Source organism: Symphalangus syndactylus, chromosome 14, assembly GCF_028878055.3.
Source record: "Symphalangus syndactylus isolate Jambi chromosome 14, NHGRI_mSymSyn1-v2.1_pri, whole genome shotgun sequence".
Taxonomy (NCBI): domain Eukaryota; kingdom Metazoa; phylum Chordata; class Mammalia; order Primates; family Hylobatidae; genus Symphalangus; species Symphalangus syndactylus.
The window spans coordinates 3,006,248-3,031,624 of NC_072436.2; positions in this window are offsets into that span (position 1 = coordinate 3,006,248).

The window sequence follows — 25,377 nt, forward strand, 5'->3', positions numbered from 1 at the left end:
TGCACAGAACAGAAAGAAGTTTCATACAATGCTTCTGTGTAGTTTATATTTGAACATATTCTTTTTTCCACTATTACCCACTTAGCGCTACGAATGTCCAGTTGCATTTTCTACAGACAGAGAGTTTCAAAACTGCTCAATCAAAAGTATGGTTTAACTCTGTTAGCTGTATGCTCAGATCAGAAAGAAGTTTCACAGAATGCTTCTGTGTAGTTTATATTTGCATATATTCCTTTTTTCACTACTACGCTCTTAGCGCTCCAAATGTCCAGTTGCATTTTCAACAGAAAGAGTGTTCAGATGTGCTCAATCAAAAGTATGGTTTAACTCTGTTAGCTGAATGCACAGATCAGAAAGAAGTTTCACCGAATGATTCTGTGTAGTTTATATTTGAAGACATTCCTTTTTCCACTATTACCCTCTTAGCGCTCCGAATCTCCACTTGCATTTTCTACAAAAAGAGTGTTTCATAACTGCTCAATCAAAAATATGTTTTATCTCTGTTAACTGAATTTACAGATCAGAAATAAGTTTCACAGAATGCATCTGTGTAGTTTTTATTTGAAGATATTCTTTTTCCTAATGTAGGCCTCTTAGCGCTTAGCATGTCCAATTGCAGTTTCTACACAAAGAGTGTTTCAGAACGGCTCAATCAAAAGTAAGGTTCAACTCTGTTAGTTGAATGCACAGAACAGAAAGAATTTTCACAGAATGCTACTGTGTAGTTTATATTTGAATATATTCCTTTTTCCACTATTACCCTCTTAGCGCTCCGAATGTCCACTTGCATTTTCTACAGAAAGAGTGTTCAGAACTGCGCAATCAAAAGTATGGTTTAACTCTGTTAGCTTAATGAACATATCAGAAATAAGTTTCACACAATGCTTCTGTGTAGTTTTTATTTGAAGATATTATTTTTCCCAATAGAGGCCTCTTAGCGCTCAGAATGTCCAATTGCAGTTTCTACAGAAAGAGTGTTTCAGAAAGGCTCAATCAAAAGTAAGGTTCAACTCTGTTAGTTGAATGCACAGAACAGAAAGAAGTTTCATACAATGCTTCTGTGTAGTTTATATTTGAAAATATTCTTTTTTCCACTATTACCCACTTAGCGCTACGAATGTCCAGTTGCATTTTCTACAGACAGAGTGTTTCAAAACTGCTCAATCATAAGTATGGTTTAACTCTGTTAGCTGAATGCTCAGATCAGAAAGAAGTTTCACAGAATGCTTCTGTGTAGTTTATATTTGAATATATTCCTTTTTCCACTACTAATCTCTTAGCGCTCCAAATGTCCAGTTGCATTTTCTACAGAAAGAGTGTTCAGATCTGCTCAATCAAAAGTATGGTTTAACTCTGTTAGCTGAATGCACAGATCAGAAAGAAGTTTCACAGAATGATTCTGTGTAGTTTATATTTGGAGACATTCCTTTTTCCACTATTACCCTCTTAGCGCTCCGAATCTCCACTTGCATTTTCTACAGAAAGAGTGTTTCAGAACGGCTCAATCAAAACTAAGGTTCAACTCTTTTAGTTGAACAAACAGAACAGAAAGGAGTTTCACACAATTCTTCTGTGTAGTTTTTATTTGTAGACATTCTTTTTCCCAATATAGGCCTCTTAGCACTCAGAATGTCCAATTGCAGTTTCTACAGAAAGAGTGTTTCAGAACGGCTCAATCAAAAGGAAGGTTCAACTCTGTTAGTTGAATGCACAGAACAGAAAGAAGTTTCATACAATGCTTCTGTGTAGTTTATATTTGAACATATTCTTTTTTCCACTATTACCCACTTAGCGCTACGAATGTCCAGTTGCATTTTCTACAGACAGAGAGTTTCAAAACTGCTCAATCAAAAGTATGGTTTAACTCTGTTAGCTGTATGCTCAGATCAGAAAGAAGTTTCACAGAATGCTTCTGTGTAGTTTATATTTGCATATATTCCTTTTTTCACTACTACGCTCTTAGCGCTCCAAATGTCCAGTTGCATTTTCAACAGAAAGAGTGTTCAGATGTGCTCAATCAAAAGTATGGTTTAACTCTGTTAGCTGAATGCACAGATCAGAAAGAAGTTTCACCGAATGATTCTGTGTAGTTTATATTTGAAGACATTCCTTTTTCCACTATTACCCTCTTAGCGCTCCGAATCTCCAATTGCATTTTCTACAAAAAGAGTGTTTCATAACTGCTCAATCAAAAATATGTTTTATCTCTGTTAACTGAATTTACAGATCAGAAATAAGTTTCACAGAATGCATCTGTGTAGTTTTTATTTGAAGATATTCTTTTTCCTAATGTAGGCCTCTTAGCGCTTAGCATGTCCAATTGCAGTTTCTACACAAAGAGTGTTTCAGAACGGCTCAATCAAAAGTAAGGTTCAACTCTGTTAGTTGAATGCACAGAACAGAAAGAATTTTCACAGAATGCTACTGTGTAGTTTATATTTGAATATATTCCTTTTTCCACTATTACCCTCTTAGCGCTCCGAATGTCCACTTGCATTTTCTACAGAAAGAGTGTTCAGAACTGTGCAATCAAAAGTATGGTTTAACTCTGTTAGCTTAATGAACATATCAGAAATAAGTTTCACACAATGCTTCTGTGTAGTTTTTATTTGAAGATATTATTTTTCCCAATAGAGGCCTCTTAGCGCTCAGAATGTCCAATTGCAGTTTCTACAGAAAGAGTGTTTCAGAAAGGCTCAATCAAAAGTAAGGTTCAACTCTGTTAGTTGAATGCACAGAACAGAAAGAAGTTTCATACAATGCTTCTGTGTAGTTTATATTTGAAAATATTCTTTTTTCCACTATTACCCACTTAGCGCTACGAATGTCCAGTTGCATTTTCTACAGACAGAGTGTTTCAAAACTGCTCAATCATAAGTATGGTTTAACTCTGTTAGCTGAATGCTCAGATCAGAAAGAAGTTTCACAGAATGCTTCTGTGTAGTTTATATTTGAATATATTCCTTTTTCCACTACTAATCTCTTAGCGCTCCAAATGTCCAGTTGCATTTTCTACAGAAAGAGTGTTCAGATCTGCTCAATCAAAAGTATGGTTTAAGTCTGTTAGCTGAATGCACAGATCAGAAAGAAGTTTCACAGAATGATTCTGTGTAGTTTATATTTGGAGACATTCCTTTTTCCACTATTACCCACTTAGCGCTCCGAATCTCCACTTGCATTTTCTACAGAAAGAGTGTTTCAGAACGGCTCAATCATAACTAAGGTTCAACTCTTTTAGTTGAACAAACAGAACAGAAAGAAGTTTCACACAATTCTTCTGTGTAGTTTTTATTTGTAGACATTCTTTTTCCCAATATAGGCCTCTTAGCGCTCAGAATGTCCAATTGCAGTTTCTACAGAAAGAGTGTTTCAGAACGGCTCAATCAAAAGGAAGGTTCAACTCTGTTAGTTGAATGCACAGAACAGAAAGAAGTTTCATACAATGCTTCTGTGTAGTTTATATTTGAACATATTCTTTTTTCCACTATTACCCACTTAGCGCTACGAATGTCCAGTTGCATTTTCTACAGACAGAGAGTTTCAAAACTGCTCAATCAAAAGTATGGTTTAACTCTGTTAGCTGTATGCTCAGATCAGAAAGAAGTTTCACAGAATGCTTCTGTGTAGTTTATATTTGCATATATTCCTTTTTCCACTACTACGCTCTTAGCGCTCCAAATGTCCAGTTGCATTTTCAACAGAAAGAGTGTTCAGATGTGCTCAATCAAAAGTATGGTTTAACTCTGTTAGCTGAATGCACAGATCAGAAAGAAGTTTCACCGAATGATTCTGTGTAGTTTATATTTGAAGACATTCCTTTTTCCACTATTACCCTCTTAGCGCTCCGAATCTCCACTTGCATTTTCTACAAAAAGAGTGTTTAATAACTGCTCAATCAAAAATATGTTTTATCTCTGTTAACTGAATTTACAGATCAGAAATAAGTTTCACAGAATGCATCTGTGTAGTTTTTATTTGAAGATATTCTTTTTCCTAATGTAGGCCTCTTAGCGCTTAGCATGTCCAATTGCAGTTTCTACACAAAGAGTGTTTCAGAACGGCTCAATCAAAAGTAAGGTTCAACTCTGTTAGTTGAATGCACAGAACAGAAAGGATTTTCACAGAATGCTACTGTGTAGTTTACATTTGAATATATTCCTTTTTCCACTATTACCCTCTTAGCGCTCCGAATGTCCACTTGCATTTTCTACAGAAAGAGTGTTCAGAACTGCGCAATCAAAAGTATGGTTTAACTCTGTTAGCTTAATGAACATATCAGAAATATGTTTCACACAATGCTTCTGTGTAGTTTTTATTTGAAGATATTATTTTTCCCAATATAGGCCTCTTAGCGCTCAGAATGTCCAATTGCAGTTTCTACAGAAAGAGTGTTTCAGAAAGGCTCAATCAAAAGTAAGGTTCAACTCTGTTAGTTGAATGCACAGAACAGAAAGAAGTTTCATACAATGCTTCTGTGTAGTTTATATTTGAAAATATTCTTTTTTCCACTATTACCCACTTAGCGCTACGAATGTCCAGTTGCATTTTCTACAGAGAGAGTGTTTCAAAACTGCTCAATCATAAGTATGGTTTAACTCTGTTAGCTGAATGCTCAGATCAGAAAGAAGTTTCACAGAATGCTTCTGTGTAGTTTATATTTGAATATATTCTTTTTTCCACTACTACTCTCTTAGCGCTCCAAATGTCCAGTTGCATTTTCTACAGAAAGAGTGTTCAGATCTGCTCAATCAAAAGTATGGTTTAACTCTGTTAGCTGAATGCACAGATCAGAAAGAAGTTTCACAGAATGATTCTGTGTAGTTTATATTTGGAGACATTCCTTTTTCCACTATTACCCTCTTAGCGCTCCGAATCTCCACTTGCATTTTCTACAGAAAGAGTGTTTCAGAACGGCTCAATCAAAACTAAGGTTCAACTCTTTTAGTTGAACAAACAGAACAGAAAGTAGTTTCACACAATTCTTCTGTGTAGTTTTTATTTGTAGACATTCTTTTTCCCAATATAGGCCTCTTAGCGCTCAGAATGTCCAATTGCAGTTTCTACAGAAAGAGTGTTTCAGAACGGCTCAATCAAAAGGAAGGTTCAACTCTGTTAGTTGAATGCACAGAACAGAAAGAAGTTTCATACAATGCTTCTGTGTAGTTTATATTTGAACATATTCTTTTTTCCACTATTACCCACTTAGCGCTACGAATGTCCAGTTGCATTTTCTACAGACAGAGAGTTTCAAAACTGCTCAATCAAAAGTATGGTTTAACTCTGATAGCTGTATGCTCAGATCAGAAAGAAGTTTCACAGAATGCTTCTGTGTAGTTTATATTTGCATATATTCCTTTTTCCACTACTACGCTCTTAGCGCTCCAAATGTCCAGTTGCATTTTCAACAGAAAGAGTGTTCAGATGTGCTCAATCAAAAGTATGGTTTAACTCTGTTAGCTGAATGCACAGATCAGAAAGAAGTTTCACCGAATGATTCTGTGTAGTTTATATTTGAAGACATTCCTTTTTCCACTATTACCCTCTTAGCGCTCCGAATCTCCACTTGCATTTTCTACAAAAAGAGTGTTTCATAACTGCTCAATCAAAAATATGTTTTATCTCTGTTAACTGAATTTACAGATCAGAAATAAGTTTCACAGAATGCATCTGTGTAGTTTTTATTTGAAGATATTCTTTTTCCTAATGTAGGCCCCTTAGCGCTTAGCATGTCCAACTGCAGTTTCTACACAAAGAGTGTTTCAGAACGGCTCAATCAAAAGTAAGGTTCAAATCTGTTAGTTGAATGCACAGAACAGAAAGAATTTTCACAGAATGCTACTGTGTAGTTTATATTTGAATATATTCCTTTTTCCACTATTACCCTCTTAGCGCTCCGAATGTCCACTTGCATTTTCTACAGAAAGAGTGTTCAGAACTGCGCAATCAAAAGTATGGTTTAACTCTGTTAGCTTAATGAACATATCAGAAATAAGTTTCACACAATGCTTCTGTGTAGTTTTTATTTGAAGATATTATTTTTCCCAATATAGGCCTCTTAGCGCTCAGAATGTCCAATTGCAGTTTCTACAGAAAGAGTGTTTCAGAAAGGCTCAATCAAAAGTAAGGTTCAACTCTGTTAGTTGAATGCACAGAACAGAAAGAAGTTTCCTACAATGCTTCTGTGTAGTTTATATTTGAAAATATTCTTTATTCCACTATTACCCACTTAGCGCTACGAATGTCCAGTTGCATTTTCTACAGACAGAGTGTTTCAAAACTGCTCAATCATAAGTATGGTTTAACTCTGTTAGCTGAATGCTCAGATCAGAAAGAAGTTTCACAGAATGCTTCTGTGTAGTTTATATTTGAATATATTCCTTTTTCCACTACTACTCTCTTAGCGCTCCAAATGTCCAGTTGCATTTTCTACAGAAAGAGTGTTCAGATCTGCTCAATCAAAAGTATGGTTTAACTCTGTTAGCTGAATGCACAGATCAGAAAGAAGTTTCACAGAATGATTCTGTGTAGTTTATATTTGGAGACATTCCTTTTTCCACTATTACCATCTTAGCGCTCCGAATCTCCACTTGCATTTTCTACAGAAAGAGTGTTTCAGAAAGGCTCAATCATAACTAAGGTTCAACTCTTTTAGTTGAACAAACAGAACAGAAAGAAGTTTCACACAATTCTTCTGTGTAGTTTTTATTTGTAGACATTCTTTTTCCCAATATAGGCCTCTTAGCGCTCAGAATGTCCAATTGCAGTTTCTACAGAAAGAGTGTTTCAGAACGGCTCAATCAAAAGGAAGGTTCAACTCTGTTAGTTGAATGCACAGAACAGAAAGAAGTTTCATACAATGCTTCTGTGTAGTTTATATTTGAACATATTCTTTTTTCCACTATTACCCACTTAGCGCTACGAATGTCCAGTTGCATTTTCTACAGACAGAGAGTTTCAAAACTGCTCAATCAAAAGTATGGTTTAACTCTGTTAGCTGTATGCTCAGATCAGAAAGAAGTTTCACAGAATGCTTCTGTGTAGTTTATATTTGCATATATTCCTTTTTCCACTACTACGCTCTTAGCGCTCAAAATATCCAGTTGCATTTTCAACAGAAAGAGTGTTCAGATGTGCTCAATCAAAAGTATGGTTTAACTCTGTTAGCTGAATGCACAGATCAGAAAGAAGTTTCACCGAATGATTCTGTGTAGTTTATATTTGAAGACATTCCTTTTTCCACTATTACCCTCTTAGCGCTCCGAATCTCCACTTGCATTTTCTACAAAAAGAGTGTTTCATAACTGCTCAATCAAAAATATGTTTTATCTCTGTTAACTGAATTTACAGATCAGAAATAAGTTTCACAGAATGCATCTGTGTAGTTTTTATTTGAAGATATTCTTTTTCCTAATGTAGGCCTCTTAGCGCTTAGCATGTCCAATTGCAGTTTCTACACAAAGAGTGTTTCAGAACGGCTCAATCTAAATTAAGGTTCAACTCTGTTAGTTGAATGCACAGAACAGAAAGAATTTTCACAGAATGCTACTGTGTAGTTTACATTTGAATATATTCCTTTTTCCACTATTACCCTCTTAGCGCTCCGAATGTCCACTTGCATTTTCTACAGAAAGAGTGTTCAGAACTGCGCAATCAAAAGTATGGTTTAACTCTGTTAGCTTAATGAACATATCAGAAATAAGTTTCACACAATGCTTCTGTGTAGTTTTTATTTGAAGATATTATTTTTCCCAATATAGGCCTCTTAGCGCTCAGAATGTCCAATTGCAGTTTCTACAGAAAGAGTGTTTCAGAAAGGCTCAATCAAAAGTAAGGTTCAACTCTGTTAGTTGAATGCACAGAACAGAAAGAAGTTTCATACAATGCTTCTGTGTAGTTTATATTTGAACATATTCTTTTTTCCACTATTACCCACTTAGCGCTACGAATGTCCAATTGCATTTTCTACAGACAGAGTGTTTCAAAACTGCTCAATCATAAGTATGGTTTAACTCTGTTAGCTGAATGCTCAGATCAGAAAGAAGTTTCACAGAATGCTTCTGTGTAGTTTATATTTGAATATATTCCTTTTTCCACTACTACTCTCTTAGCGCTCCAAATGTCCAGTTGCATTTTCTACAGAAAGAGTGTTCAGAACTGCTGAATCAAAAGTATGGTTTAACTCTGTTAGCTGAATGCACAGATCAGAAAGAAGTTTCACAGAATGATTCTGTGTAGTTTATATTTGGAGACATTCCTTTTTCCACTATTACCCTCTTAGCGCTCCGAATCTCCACTTGCATTTTCTACAGAAAGAGTGTTTCAGAACGGCTCAATCAAAACTAAGGTTCAACTCTTTTAGTTGAACAAACAGAACAGAAAGTAGTTTCACACAATTCTTCTGTGTAGTTTTTATTTGTAGACATTCTTTTTCCCAATATAGGCCTCTTAGCGCTCAGAATGTCCAATTGCAGTTTCTACAGAAAGAGTGTTTCAGAACGGCTCAATCAAAAGTAAGGTTCAACTCTGTTAGTTGAATGCACAGAACAGAAAGAAGTTTCATACAATGCTTCTGTGTAGTTTATATTTGAACATATTCTTTTTTCCACTATTACCCACTTAGCGCTACGAATGTCCAGTTGCATTTTCTACAGACAGAGAGTTTCAAAACTGCTCAATCAAAAGTATGGTTTAACTCTGTTAGCTGTATGCTCAGATCAGAAAGAAGTTTCACAGAATGCTTCTGTGTAGTTTATATTTGCATATATTCCTTTTTCCACTACTACGCTCTTAGCGCTCCAAATGTCCAGTTGCATTTTCAACAGAAAGAGTGTTCAGATGTGCTCAATCAAAAGTATGGTTTAACTCTGTTAGCTGAATGCACAGATCAGAAAGAAGTTTCACCGAATGATTCTGTGTAGTTTATATTTGAAGACATTCCTTTTTCCACTAGTACCCTCTTAGCGCTCCGAATCTCCACTTGCATTTTCTACAAAAAGAGTGTTTCATAACTGCTCAATCAAAAATATGTTTTATCTCTGTTAACTGAATTTACAGATCAGAAATAAGTTTCACAGAATGCATCTGTGTAGTTTTTATTTGAAGATATTCTTTTTCCTAATGTAGGCCTCTTAGCGCTTAGCATGTCCAATTGCAGTTTCTACACAAAGAGAGTTTCAGAACGGCTCAATCAAAAGTAAGGTTCAACTCTGTTAGTTGAATGCACAGAACAGAAAGAATTTTCACAGAATGCTACTGTGTAGTTTATATTTGAATATATTCCTTTTTCCACTATTACCCTCTTAGCGCTCCGAATGTCCACTTGCATTTTCTACAGAAAGAGTGTTCAGAACTGCGCAATCAAAAGTATGGTTTAACTCTGTTAGCTTAATGAACATATCAGAAATAAGTTTCACACAATGCTTCTGTGTAGTTTTTATTTGAAGATATTATTTTTCCCAATAGAGGCCCCTTAGCGCTCAGAATGTCCAATTGCAGTTTCTACAGAAAGAGTGTTTCAGAAAGGCTCAATCAAAAGTAAGGTTCAACTCTGTTAGTTGAATGCACAGAACAGAAAGAAGTTTCATACAATGCTTCTGTGTAGTTAATATTTGAACATATTCTTTTTTCCACTTTACCCACTTAGCGCTACGAATGTCCAATTGCATTTTCTACAGACAGAGTGTTTCAAAACTGCTCAATCAAAAGTATGTTTTAACTCTGTTAGCTGAATGCTCAGATCAGAAAGAAGTTTCACAGAATGCTTCTGTGTAGTTTATATTTGAATATATTCCTTTTTCCACTACTACTCTCTTAGCGCTCCAAATGTCCAGTTGCATTTTCTACAGAAAGAGTGTTCAGATCTCCTCAATCAAAAGTATGGTTTAACTCTGTTAGCTGAATGCACAGATCAGAAAGAAGTTTCACAGAATGATTCTGTGTAGTTTATATTTGGAGACATTCCTTTTTCCACTATTACCCTCTTAGCGCTCCGAATCTCCACTTGCATTTTCTACAGAAAGAGTGTTTCAGAACGGCTCAATCAAAACTAAGGTTCAACGCTTTTAGTTGAACAAACAGAACAGAAAGAAGTTTCACACAATTCTTCTGTGTAGTTTTTATTTGTAGACATTCTTTTTCCCAATATAGGCCTCTTAGCGCTCAGAATGTCCAATTGCAGTTTCTACAGAAAGAGTGTTTCAGAACGGCTCAATCAAAAGTAAGGTTCAACTCTGTTAGTTGAATGCACAGAACAGAAAGTAGTTTCATACAATGCTTCTGTGTAGTTTATATTTGAACATATTCTTTTTTCCACTATTACCCACTTAGCGCTACGAATGTCCAGTTGCATTTTCTACAGACAGAGTGTTTCAAAACTGCTCAATCAAAAGTATGGTTTAACTCTGTTAGCTGTATGCTCAGATCAGAAAGAAGTTTCACAGAATGCTTCTGTGTAGTTTATATTTGAATATATTCCTTTTTCCACTACTACGCTCTTAGCGCTCCAAATGTCCAGTTGCATTTTCCACAGAAAGAGTGTTCAGATCTGCTCAATCAAAAGTATGGTTTAACTCTGTTAGCTGAATGCACAGATCAGAAAGAAGTTTCACCGAATGATTCTGTGTAGTTTATATTTGAAGACATTCCTTTTTCCACTATTACCCTCTTAGCGCTCCGAATCTCCACTTGCATTTTCTAGAAAAAGAGTGTTTCATAACTGCTCAATCAAAAATATGTTTTATCTCTGTTAACTGAATTTACAGATCAGAAATAAGTTTCACAGAATGCATCTGTGTAGTTTTTATTTGAAGATATTCTTTTTCCCAATGTAGGCCTCTTAGCGCTTAGCATGTCCAATTGCAGTTTCTACAGAAAGAGTGTTTCAGAACGGCTCAATCAAAAGTAAGGTTCAACTCTGTTAGTTGAATGCAGAGAACAGAAAGAATTTTCACAGAATGCTACTGTGTAGTTTATATTTGAATATATTCCTTTTTCCACTATTACCCTCTTATCGCTCCGAATGTCCACTTGCATTTTCTACAGAAAGAGTGTTCAGAACTGCGCAATCAAAAGTATGGTTTAACTCTGTTAGCTTAATGAACATATCAGAAATAAGTTTCACACAATGCTTCTGTGTAGTTTTTATTTGAAGATATTATTTTTCCCAATAGAGGCCTCTTAGCGCTCAGAATGTCCAATTGCAGTTTCTACAGAAAGAGTGTTTCAGAAAGGCTCAATCAAAAGTAAGGTTCAACTCTGTTAGTTGAATGCAGAGAACAGAAAGAAGTTTCATACAATGCTTCTGTGTAATTTATATTTGAACATATTCTTTTTCCACTATTACCCACTTAGCGCTACGAATGTCCAGTTGCATTTTCTACAGACAGAGTGTTTCAAAACTGCTCAATCAAAAGTATGGTTTAATTCTGTTAGCTGAATGCTCAGATCAGAAATAAGTTTCACAGAATGCTTCTGTGTAGTTTATATTTGAATATATTCCTTTTTCCACTACTACTCTCTTAGCGCTCCAAATGTCCAGTTGCATTTTCTACAGAAAGAGTGTTCAGATCTGCTCAATCAAAAGTATGGTTTAACTCTGTTAGCTGAATGCACAGATCAGAAAGAAGTTTCACAGAATGATTCTGTGTAGTTTATATTTGGAGACATTCCTTTTTCCACTATTACCCTCTTGCGCTCCGAATCTCCACTTGCATTTTCTACAGAAAGAGTGTTTCAGAACGGCTCAATCAAAAATAAGGTTCAACACTTTTAGTTGAACAAACAGAACAGAAAGAAGTTTCACAAAATTCTTCTGTGTAGTTTTTATTTGTAGACATTCTTTTTCCCAATATAGGCCTCTTAGCGCTCAGAATGTCCAATTGCAATTTCTACAGATAGAGTGTTTCAGAACGGCTCAATCAAAAGTAAGGTTCAACTCTTTTAGTTGAACAAACAGAACAGAAAGAAGTTTCACACAATTCTTCTGTTTAGTTTTTATTTGTAGGCATTCTTTTTCCCAATATAGGCCTCTTAGCGCTCAGAATGTCCAATTGCAATTTCTACAGAAAGAGTGTTTCAGAACGGCTCAATCAAAAGTAAGGTTCAACTCTGTTGGTTGAATGCACAGAACAGAAAGAAGTTTCATACAATGCTTCTGTGTAGTTTATATTTGAACATATTCTTTTTTCCACTATTACCCACTTAACGCTACGAATGTCCAGTTGCATTTTCTACAGACAGAGTGTTTCAAAACTGCTCAATCAAATGTATGGTTTAACTCTGTTAGCTGAATGCTCAGATCAGAAAGAAGTTTCACAGAATGCTTCTGTGTAGTTTATATTTGAATATATTCCTTTTTCCACTACTACTCTCTTAGCGCTCCAAATGTCCAATTGCATTTTCTACAGAAAGAGTGTTCAGATCTGCTCAATCAAAAGTATGGTTTAACACTGTTAGCTGAATGCACAGATCAGAAAGAAGTTTCACAGAATGATTCTGTGTAGTTTATATTTGGAGACATTCCTTTTTCCACTATTACCCTCTTAGCACTCCGAATCTCCACTTGCATTTTCTACAGAAAGAGTGTTTCAGAACGGCTTAATCAAAACTAAGGTTCAACTCTTTTAGTTGAACAAACAGAACAGAAAGAAGTTTCACAAAATTCTTCTGTGTAGTTTTTATTTGTAGACATTCTTTTTCCCAATATAGGCCTCTTAGCGCTCAGAATGTCCAATTGCAGTTTCTACAGAAAGAGTGTTTCAGAACGGCTCAATCAAATGTAAGGTTCAACTCTGTTAGTTGAATGCACAGAACAAAAGAAGTTTCATACAATGCTTCTGTGTAGTTTATATTTGAACATATTCTTTTTTCCACTATTACCCACTTAGCGCTACGAATGTCCAGTTGCATTTTCTACAGACAGAGTGTTTCAAAACTGCTCAATCAAAAGTATGGTTTAACTCTGTTAGCTGTAAGCTCAGATCAGAAAGAAGTTTCACAGAATGCTTCTGTGTAGTTTATATTTGAATATAATCCTTTTTCCACTACTACGCTCTTAGCGCTCCAAATGTCCAGTTGCATTTTCAACAGAAAGAGTGTTCAGATCTGCTCAATCAAAACTATGGTTTAACTCTGTTTGCTGAATGCACAGATCAGAAAGAAGTTTCACCGAATGATTCTGTGTAGTTTCTATTTGAAGACATTCCTTTTACCACTATTACCCTCTTAGCGCTCCGAATCTCCACTTGCATTTTCTACGAAAAGAGTGTTTCATAACTGCTCAATCAAAAATATGTTTTATCTCTCTTAACTGAATTTACAGATCAGAAATAAGTTTCACAGAATGCATCTGTGTAGTTTTTATTTGAAGATATTCTTTTTCCCAATGTAGGCCTCTTAGCGCTTAGCATGTCCAATTGCAGTTTCTACAGAAAGAGTGTTTCAGAACGGCTCAATCAAAAGTAAGGTTCAACTCTGTTAGTTGAATGCACAGAACAGAAAGAATTTTCACAGAATGCTACTGTGTAGTTTATATTTGAATATATCCCTTTTTCCACTATTACCCTCTAAGCGCTCCGAATGTACACTTGCATTTTCTACAGAAAGAGTGTTCAGAACTGCGCAATCAAAAGTATGTTTTAACTCTGTTAGCTTAATGAACATATCAGAAATAAGTTTCACACAATGCTTCTGTGTAGTTTTTATTTGAAGATATTATTTTTCCCAATAGAGGCCTCTTAGCGCTCAGAATGTCCAATTGCAGTTTCTACATAAAGAGTGTTTCAGAAAGGCTCAATCAAAAGTAAGGTTCAACTCTGTTAGTTGAATGCACAGAACAGAAATAAGTTTCATGCAATGCTTCTGTGTAGTTTATATTTGAACATATTCTTTTTTCCACTATTACCCACTTAGCGCTACGAATGTCCAGTTGCATTTTCTACAGACAGAGTGTTTCAAAACTGCTCAATCAAAAGTATGGTTTAAATCTGTTAGCTGAATGCTCAGATCAGAAAGAAGTTTCACAGAATGCTTCTGTGTAGTTTATATTTGAATATATTCCTTTTTCCACTACTACGCTCTTAGCGCTCCAAATGTCCAGTTGCATTTTCAACAGAAAGAGTGTTCAGATCTGCTCAATCAAAAGTATGGTTTAACTCTGTTAGCTGAATGCACAGAACAGAAAGAAGTTTCACCGAATGATTCTGTGTAGTTTATATTTGAAGACATTCCTTTTTCCACTATTACCCTCTTAGCGCTCCGAATCTCCACTTGCATTTTCTACAAAAAGTGTGTTTCATAACTGCTCAATCAAAAATATGTTTTATCTCTGTTAACTGAATTTACAGATCAGAAATAAGTTTCACAGAATGCATCTGTGTAGTTTTTATTTGAAGATATTCTTTTTCCCAATGTAGGCCTCTTAGCGCTTAACATGTCCAATTGCATTTTCTACAGAAAGAGTGTTTCAGAACGGCTCAATCAAAAGTAAGGTTCAACTCTGTTAGTTGAATGCACAGAACAGAAAGAATTTTCACAGAATGCTACTGTGTAGTTTATATTTGAATATATTCCTTTTTCCACTATTACCCTCTTAGCACTCCGAATGTCCACTTGCATTTTCTACAGAAAGAGTGTTCAGAACTGCGCAATCAAAAGTATGGTTTAACTCTGTTAGCTTAATGAACATATCAGAAATAAGTTTCACACAATGCTTCTGTGTAGTTTTTATTTGAAGATATTATTTTTCCCAATATAGGCCTCTTAGCGCTCAGAATGTCCAATTGCAGTTTCTACAGAAAGAGTGTTTCAGAAAGGCTCAATCAAAATTAAGGTTCAACTCTGTTAGTTGAATGCACAGAACAGAAAGAAGTTTCATACAATGATTCTGTGTAGTTTATATTTGAAAATATTATTTTTTCCACTATTACCCACTTAACGCTACGAATGTCCAGTTGCATTTTCTACAGACAGAGTGTTTCAAAACTGCTCAATCATAAGTATGGTTTAACTCTGTTAGCTGAATGCTCAGATCAGAAAGAAGTTTCACAGAATGCTTCTGTGTAGTTTATATTTGAATGTATTCCTTTTTCCACTACTACTCTCTTAGCGCTCCAAATGTCCAGTTGCATTTTCTACAGAAAGAGTGTTCAGATCTGCTCAATCAAAAGTATGGTTTAACTCTGTTAGCTGAATGCACAGATCAGAAAGAAGTTTCACAGAATGATTCTCTGTAGTTTATATTTGGAGACATTCCTTTTTCCACTATTACCCTCTTAGCGCTCCGAATCTCCACTTGCATTTTCTACAGAAAGAGTGTTTCAGAACGGCTCAATCAAAACTAAGGTTCAACTCTTTTAGTTGAACAAACAGAACAGAAAGAAGTTTCACACAATTCTTCTGTGTAGTTTTTATTTGTAGACATTCTTTTTCCCAATATAGGCCTCTTAGCGCTCAGAATGTCCAATTGCAGTTTCTACAGAAAGAGTGTTTCAGAACGGCTCAATCAAAAGTAAGGTTCAACTCTGTTAGTTGAATGCACAGAACAGAAAGAAGTTTCATACAATGCTTCTGTGTAGTTTATATTTGAACACATTCTTTTTTCCACTATTAACCACTTAGCGCTACGAATGTCCAGATGCATTTTCTACAGACAGAGTGTTTCAAAACTGCTCAATCAAAAGTATGGTTTAACTGTGTTAGCTGTATGCTCAGATCAGAAAGAAGTTTCACAGAATGCTTCTGTGTAGTTTATATTTGAATATATTCCTTTTTCCACTACTACGCTCTTAGCGCTCCAAATGTCCAGTTGCATTTTCAACAGAAAGAGTGTTCAGATCTGCTCAATCAAAAGTATGGTTTAACTCTGTTAGCTGAATGCACAGATCAGAAAGAAGTTTCACCGAATGATTCTGTGTAGTTTATATTTGAAGACATTCCTTTTTCCACTATTACCCTCTTAGCGCTCCGAATCTCCACTTGCATTTTCTACAAAAAGAGTGTTTCATAACTGCTCAATCAAAAATATGTTTTATCTCTGTTAACTGAATTTATAGATCAGAAATAAGTTTCACAGAATGCATCTGTGTAGTTTTTATTTGAAGATATTCTTTTTCCCAATGTAGGCCTCTTAGCGCTTAGCATGTCCAATTGCAGTTTCTACAGAAAGATTGTTTCAGAACGGCTCAATCAAAAGTAAGGTTCAACTCTGTTAGTTGAATGCACAGAACAGAAAGAATTTTCACAGAATGCTACTGTGTAGTTTATATTTGAATATATTCCTTTTTCCACTATTACCCTCTTAGCGCTCCGAATGTCCACTTGCATTTTCTACAGAAAGTGTGTTCAGAACTGCGCAATCAAAAGTATGGTTTAACTCTGTTAGCTTAATGAACATATCAGAAATAAGTTTCACACAATGCTTTTGTGTAGTTTTTATTTGAAGATATTATTTTTCCCAATAGAGGCCTCTTATCGCTCAGAATGTCCAATTGCAGTTTCTACAGAAAGAGTGTTTCAGAAAGGCTCAATCAAAATTAAGGTTCAACTCTGTTAGTTGAATGCACAGAACAGAAAGAAGTTTCATACAATGCTTCTGTGTAGTTTATATTTGAACATATTCTTTTTTCCACTATTACCCACTTAGCGCTACGAATGTCCAGTTGCATTTTCTACAGACAGAGTGTTTCAAAACTGCTCAATTAAAAGTATGGTTTAACTCTGTTAGCTGAATGCTCAGATCAGAAAGAAGTTTCACAGAATGCTTCTGTGTAGTTTATATTTGAATATATTCCTTTTTCCACTACTACTCTCTTAGCGCTCCAAATGTCCAGTTGCATTTTCTACAGAAAGAGTGTTCAGATCTGCTCAATCAAAAGTATGGTTTAACTCTGTTAGCTGAATGCACAGATCAGAAAGAAGTTTCACAGAATGATTCTGTGTAGTTTATATTTGGAGACATTCCTTTTTCCACTATTACCCTCTTAGCGCTCCGAATCTCCACTTGCATTTTCTACAGAAAGAGTGTTTCAGAACGACTCAATCAAAACTAAGGTTCAACTCTTTTAGTTGAACAAACAGAACAGAAAGAAGTTTCACACAATTCTTCTGTGTAGTTTTTATTTGTAGACATTCTTTTCCCCAATATAGGCCTCTTAGCGCTCAGAATGTCCAATTGCAGTTTCTACAGAAAGAGTGTTTCAGAAGGGCTCAATCAAAAGTAAGGTTCAACTCTGTTAGTTGAATGCACAGAACAGAAAGAAGTTTCATACAATGCTTCTGTGTAGTTTATATTTGAACATATTCTTTTTTCCACTATTACCCACTTAGCGCTACGAATGTCCAGTTGCATTTTCTACAGACAGAGTGTTTCAAAACTGCTCAATCAAAAGTATGGTTTAACTCTGTTAGCTGAATGCTCAGATCAGAAAGAAGTTTCACAGAATGCTTCTGTGTAGTTTATATTTGAATATATTCCTTTTTCCACTACTACGCTCTTAGCGCTCCAAATGTCCAGTTGCATTTTCAACAGAAAGAGTGTTCAGATCTGCTCAATCAAAAGTATGGTTTAACTCTGTTAGCTGAATGCACAGATCAGAAAGAAGTTTCACCGAATGATTCTGTGTAGTTTATATTTGAAGACATTCCTTTTTCCACTATTACCCTCTTAGCGCTCCGAATCTCCACTTGCATTTTCTACAAAAAGAGTGTTTCATAACTGCTCAATCAAAAATATGTTTTATCTCTGTTAACTGAATTTACAGATCAGAAATAACTTTCACAGAATGCATCTGTGTAGTTTTTATTTGAAGTTATTCTTTTTCCCAATGTAGGCCTCTTAGCGCTTAGCATGTCCAATTGCAGTTTCTACAGAAAGAGTGTTTCAGAACGGCTCAATCAAAAGTAAGGTTCAACTGTGTTAGTTGAATGCACAGAACAGAAAGAATTTTCACAGAATGCTACTGTGTAGTTTATATTTGAATATATTCCTTTTTCCACTATTACCCTCTTAGCGCTCCGAATGTCCACTTGCATTTTCTACAGAAAGAGTGTTCAGAACTGCGCAATCAAAAGTATGGTTTAACTCTGTTAGCTTAATGAACATATCAGAAATAAGTTTCACACAATGCTTCTGTGTAGTTTTTATTTGAAGATATTATTTTTCCCAATATAGGCCTCTTAGCGCTCAGAATGTCCAATTGCAGTTTCTACAGAAAGAGTGTTTCAGAAAGGCTCAATCAAAAGTAAGGTTCAACTCTGTTAGTTGAATGCACAGAACAGAAAGAAGTTTCATACAATGCTTCTGTGTAGTTTATATTTGAACATATTCATTTTTCCACTATTACCCACTTAGCGATACGAATGTCCAGTTGCATTTTCTACAGACAGAGTGTTTCAAAACTGCTCAATCAAAAGTATAGTTTAACTCTGTTAGCTGAATGCTCAGATCAGAAAGAAGTTTCACAGAATGCTTCTGTGTAGTTTATATTTGAATATATTCCTTTTTCCACTACTACTCTCTTAGCGCTCCAAATGTCCAGTTGCATTTTCTACAGAAAGAGTGTTCAGATCTGCTCAATCAAAAGTATGGTTTAACTCTGTTAGCTGAATGCACAGATCAGAAAGAAGTTTCACAGAATGATTCTGTGTAGTTTATATTTGGAGACATTCCTTTTTCCACTATTACCCTCTTAGCGCTCCGAATCTCCACTTGCATTTTCTACAGAAAGAGTGTTTCAGAATGGCTCAATCAAAACTAAGGATCAACTCTTTTAGTTGAACAAACAGAACAGAAAGAAGTTTCACACAATTCTTCTGTGTAGTTTTTATTTGTAGACATTCTTTTTCCCAATATAGGCCTCTTAGCGCTCAGAAAGTCCAATTGCAGTTTCTACAGAAAGAGTGTTTCAGAACGGCTCAATCAAAAGTAAGGTTCAACTCTGTTAGTTGAATGCACAGAACAGAAAGAAGTTTCATACAATGCTTCTGTGTAGTTTATATTTGAACATATTCTCTTTTCCACTATTACCCACTTAGCGCTACGAATGTCCAGTTGCATTTTCTACAGACAGAGTGTTTCAAAACTGCTCAATCAAAAGTATGGTTTAACTGTGTTAGCTGTATGCTCAGATCAGAAAGAAGTTTCACAGAATGCTTCTGTGTAGTTTATATTTGAATATATTCCTTTTTCCACTACTACGCTCTTAGCGCTCCAAATGTCCAGTTGCATTTTCAACAGAAAGAGTGTTCAGATCTGCTCAATCAAAAGTATGGTTTAACTCTGTTAGCTGAATGCACAGATCAGAAAGAAGTTTCACCGAATGATTCTGTGTAGTTTATATTTGAAGACATTCCTTTTTCCACTATTACCCTCTTAGCGCTCCGAATCTCCACTTGCATTTTCTACAAAAAGAGTGTTTCATAACTGCTCAATCAAAAATATGTTTTATCTCTGTTAACTGAATTTATAGATCAGAAATAAGTTTCACAGAATGCATCTGTGTAGTTTTTATTTGAAGATATTCTTTTTCCCAATGTAGGCCTCTTAGCGCTTAGCATGTCCAATTGCAGTTTCTACAGAAAGAGGGTTTCAGAACGGCTCAATCAAAAGTAAGGTTCAACTCTGTTAGTTGAATGCACAGAACAGAAAGAATTTTCACAGAATGCTACTGTGTAGTTTATATTTGAATATATTCCTTTTTCCACTATTACCCTCTTAGCGCTCCGAATGTCCACTTGCATTTTCTACAGAAAGAGTGTTCAGAACTGCGCAATCAAAAGTATGGTTTAACTCTGTTAGCTTAATGAACATATCAGAAATAAGTTTCACACAATGCTTTTGTGTAGTTTTTATTTGAAGATATTATTTTTCCCAATAGAGGCCTCTTATCGCTCAGAATGTCCAATTGCAGTTTCTACAGAAAGAGTGTTTCAGAAAGGCTCAATCAAAAGTAAGGTTCAACTCTGTTAGTTGAATGCACAGAACAGAAAGAAGTTTCATACAATGCTTCTGTGTAGTTTATATTTGAACATATTCTTTTTTCCACTATTACCCACTTAGCGCTACGAATGTCCAGTTGCATTTTCTACAGACAGAGTGTTTCAAAACTGCTCAATCAAAAGTATGGTTTAACTCTGTTAGCTGAATGCTCAGATCAGAAAGAAGTTTCACAGAATGCTTCTGTGTAGTTTATATTTGAATATATTCCTGTTTCCACTACTACTCTCTTAGCGCTCCAAATGTCCAGTTGCATTTTCTACAGAAAGAGTGTTCAGATCTGCTCAATCAAAAGTATGGTTTAACTCTGTTAGCTGAATGCACAGATCAGAAAGAAGTTTCACAGAATGATTCTGTGTAGTTTATATTTGGAGACATTCCTTTTTCCACTATTACCCTCTTAGCCTCGGAATCTCCACTTGCATTTTCTACAGAAAGAGTGTTTCAGAACGACTCAATCAAAACTAAGGTTCAACTCTTTTAGTTGAACAAACAGAACAGAAAGAAGTTTCACACAATTCTTCTGTGTAGTTTTTATTTGTAGACATTCTTTTCCCCAATATAGGCCTCTTAGCGCTCAGAATGTCCAATTGCAGTTTCTACAGAAAGAGTGTTTCAGAAGGGCTCAATCAAAAGTAAGGTTCAACTCTGTTAGTTGAATGCACAGAACAGAAAGAAGTTTCATACAATGCTTCTGTGTAGTTTATATTTGAACATATTCTTTTTTCCACTATTACCCACTTAGCGCTGCGAATGTCCAGTTGCATTTTCTACAGACAGAGTGTTTCAAAACAGCTCAATCAAAAGTATGGTTTAACTCTGTTAGCTGAATGCTCAGATCAGAAAGAAGTTTCACAGAATGCTTCTGTGTAGTTTATATTTGAATATATTCCTTTTTCCACTACTACGCTCTTAGCGCTCCAAATGTCCAGTTGCATTTTCAACAGAAAGAGTGTTCAGATCTGCTCAATCAAAAGTATGGTTTAACTCTGTTAGCTGAATGCACAGATCAGAAAGAAGTTTCACCGAATGATTCTGTGTAGTTTATATTTGAAGACATTCCTTTTTCCACTATTACACTCTTAGCGCTCCGAATCTCCACTTGCATTTTCTACAAAAAGAGTGTTTCATAACTGCTCAATCAAAAATATGTTTTATCTCTGTTAACTGAATTTATAGATCAGAAATAAGTTTCACAGAATGCATCTGTGTAGTTTTTATTTGAAGATATTCTTTTTCCCAATGTAGGCCTCTTAGCGCTTAGCATGTTCAATTGCAGTTTCTACAGAAAGAGGGTTTCAGAACGGCTCAATCAAAAGTAAGGTTCAACTCTGTTAGTTGAATGCACAGAACAGAAAGAATTTTCACAGAATGCTACTGTGTAGTTTATATTTGAATATATTCCTTTTTCCACTATTACCCTCTTAGCGCTCCGAATGTCCACTTGCATTTTCTACAGAAAGTGTGTTCAGAACTGCGCAATCAAAAGTATGGTTTAACTCTGTTAGCTTAATGAACATATCAGAAATAAGTTTCACACAATGCTTTTGTGTAGTTTTTATTTGAAGATATTATTTTTCCCAATAGAGGCCTCTTATCGCTCAGAATGTCCAATTGCAGTTTCTACAGAAAGAGTGTTTCAGAAAGGCTCAATCAAAAGTAAGGTTCAACTCTGTTAGTTGAATGCACAGAACAGAAAGAAGTTTCATACAATGCTTCTGTGTAGTTTATATTTGAACATATTCTTTTTTCCACTATTACCCACTTAGCGCTACGAATGTCCAGTTGCATTTTCTACAGACAGAGTGTTTCAAAACTGCTCAATCAAAAGTATGGTTTAACTCTGTTAGCTGAATGCTCAGATCAGAAAGAAGTTTCACAGAATGCTTCTGTGTAGTTTATATTTGAATATATTCCTTTTTCCACTACTACTCTCTTAGCGCTCCAAATGTCCAGTTGCATTTTCTACAGAAAGAGTGTTCAGATCTGCTCAATCAAAAGTATGGTTTAACTCTCTTAGCTGAATGCACAGATCAGAAAGAAGTTTCACAGAATGATTCTGTGTAGTTTATATTTGGAGACATTCCTTTTTCCACTATTACCCTCTTAGCGCTCCGAATCTCCACTTGCATTTTCTACAGAAAGAGTGTTTCAGAACGACTCAATCAAAACTAAGGTTCAACTCTTTTAGTTGAACAAACAGAACAGAAAGTAGTTTCACACAATTCTTCTGTGTAGTTTTTATTTGTAGACATTCTTTTCCCCAATATAGGCCTCTTAGCGCTCAGAATGTCCAATTGCAGTTTCTACAGAAAGAGTGTTTCAGAAGGGCTCAATCAAAAGTAAGGTTCAACTCTGTTAGTTGAATGCACAGAACAGAAAGAAGTTTCATACAATGCTTCTGTGTAGTTTATATTTGAACATATTCTTTTTTCCACTATTACCCACTTAGCGCTACGAATGTCCAGTTGCATTTTCTACAGACAGAGTGTTTCAAAACTGCTCAATCAAAAGTATGGTTTAACTCTGTTAGCTGAATGCTCAGATCAGAAAGAAGTTTCACAGAATGCTTCTGTGTAGTTTATATTTGAATATATTCCTTTTTCCACTACTACGCTCTTAGCGCTCCAAATGTCCAGTTGCATTTTCAACAGAAAGAGTGTTCAGATCTGCTCAATCAAATTATGGTTTAACTCTGTTAGCTGAATGCACAGATCAGAAAGAAGTTTCACCGAATGATTCTGTGTAGTTTATATTTGAAGACATTCCTTTTTCCACTATTACCCTCTTAGCGCTCCGAATCTCCACTTGCATTTTCTACAAAAAGAGTGTTTCATAACTGCTCAATCAAAAATATGTTTTATCTCTGTTAACTGAATTTACAGATCAGAAATAACTTTCACAGGATGCATCTGTGTAGTTTTTATTTGAAGTTATTCTTTTTCCCAATGTAGGCCTCTTAGCGCTTAGCATGTCCAATTGCAGTTTCTACAGAAAGAGTGTTTCAGAACGGCTCAATCAAAAGTAAGGTTCAACTGTGTTAGTTGAATGCACAGAACAGAAAGAATTTTCACAGAATGCTACTGTGTAGTTTATATTTGAATATATTCCTTTTTCCACTATTACCCTCTTAGCGCTCCGAATGTCCACTTGCATTTTCTACAGAAAGAGTGTTCAGAACTGCGCAATCAAAAGTATGGTTTAACTCTGTTAGCTTAATGAACATATCAGAAATAAGTTTCACACAATGCTTCTGTGTAGTTTTTATTTGAAGATATTATTTTTCCCAATATAGGCCTCTTAGCGCTCAGAATGTCCAATTGCAGTTTCTACAGAAAGAGTGTTTCAGAAAGGCTCAATCAAAAGTAAGGTTCAACTCTGTTAGTTGAATGCACAGAACAGAAAGAAGTTTCATACAATGCTTCTGTGTAGTTTATATTTGAACATATTCATTTTTCCACTATTACCCACTTAGCGATACGAATGTCCAGTTGCATTTTCTACAGACAGAGTGTTTCAAAACTGCTCAATCAAAAGTATAGTTTAACTCTGTTAGCTGAATGCTCAGATCAGAAAGAAGTTTCACAGAATGCTTCTGTGTAGTTTATATTTGAATATATTCCTTTTTCCACTACTACTCTCTTAGCGCTCCAAATGTCCAGTTGCATTTTCTACAGAAAGAGTGTTCAGATCTGCTCAATCAAAAGTATGGTTTAACTCTGTTAGCTGAATGCACAGATCAGAAAGAAGTTTCACAGAATGATTCTGTGTAGTTTATATTTGGAGACATTCCTTTTTCAACTATTACCCTCTTAGCGCTCCGAATCTCCACTTGCATTTTCTACAGAAAGAGTGTTTCAGAATGGCTCAATCAAAACTAAGGATCAACTCTTTTAGTTGAACAAACAGAACAGAAAGAAGTTTCACACAATTCTTCTGTGTAGTTTTTATTTGTAGACATTCTTTTTCCCAATATAGGCCTCTTAGCGCTCAGAATGTCCAATTGCAGTTTCTACAGAAAGAGTGTTTCAGAACGGCTCAATCAAAAGTAAGGTTCAACTCTGTTAGTTGAATGCACAGAACAGAAAGAAGTTTCATACAATGCTTCTGTGTAGTTTATATTTGAACATATTCTCTTTTCCACTATTACCCACTTAGCGCTACGAATGTCCAGTTGCATTTTCTACAGACAGAGTGTTTCAAAACTGCTCAATCAAAAGTATGGTTTAACTGTGTTAGCTGTATGCTCAGATCAGAAAGAAGTTTCACAGAATGCTTCTGTGTAGTTTATATTTGAATATATTCCTTTTTCCACTACTACGCTCTTAGCGCTCCAAATGTCCAGTTGCATTTTCAACAGAAAGAGTGTTCAGATCTGCTCAATCAAAAGTATGGTTTAACTCTGTTAGCTGAATGCACAGATCAGAAAGAAGTTTCACCGAATGATTCTGTGTAGTTTATATTTGAAGACATTCCTTTTTCCACTATTACCCTCTTAGCGCTCCGAATCTCCACTTGCATTTTCTACAAAAAGAGTGTTTCATAACTGCTCAATCAAAAATATGTTTTATCTCTGTTAACTGAATTTATAGATCAGAAATAAGTTTCACAGAATGCATCTGTGTAGTTTTTATTTGAAGATATTCTTTTTCCCAATGTAGGCCTCTTAGCGCTTAGCATGTCCAATTGCAGTTTCTACAGAAAGAGGGTTTCAGAACGGCTCAATCAAAAGTAAGGTTCAACTCTGTTAGTTGAATGCACAGAACAGAAAGAATTTTCACAGAATGCTACTGTGTAGTTTATATTTGAATATATTCCTTTTTCCACTATTACCCTCTTAGCGCTCCGAATGTCCACTTGCATTTTCTACAGAAAGAGTGTTCAGAACTGCGCAATCAAAAGTATGGTTTAACTCTGTTAGCTTAATGAACATATCAGAAATAAGTTTCACACAATGCTTTTGTGTAGTTTTTATTTGAAGATATTATTTTTCCCAATAGAGGCCTCTTATCGCTCAGAATGTCCAATTGCAGTTTCTACAGAAAGAGTGTTTCAGAAAGGCTCAATCAAAAGTAAGGTTCAACTCTGTTAGTTGAATGCACAGAACAGAAAGAAGTTTCATACAATGCTTCTGTGTAGTTTATATTTGAACATATTCTTTTTTCCACTATTACCCACTTAGCGCTACGAATGTCCAGTTGCATTTTCTACAGACAGAGTGTGTCAAAACTGCTCAATCAAAAGTATGGTTTAACTCTGTTAGCTGAATGCTCAGATCAGAAAGAAGTTTCACAGAATGCTTCTGTGTAGTTTATATTTGAATATATTCCTTTTTCCACTACTACTCTCTTAGCGCTCCAAATGTCCAGTTGCATTTTCTACAGAAA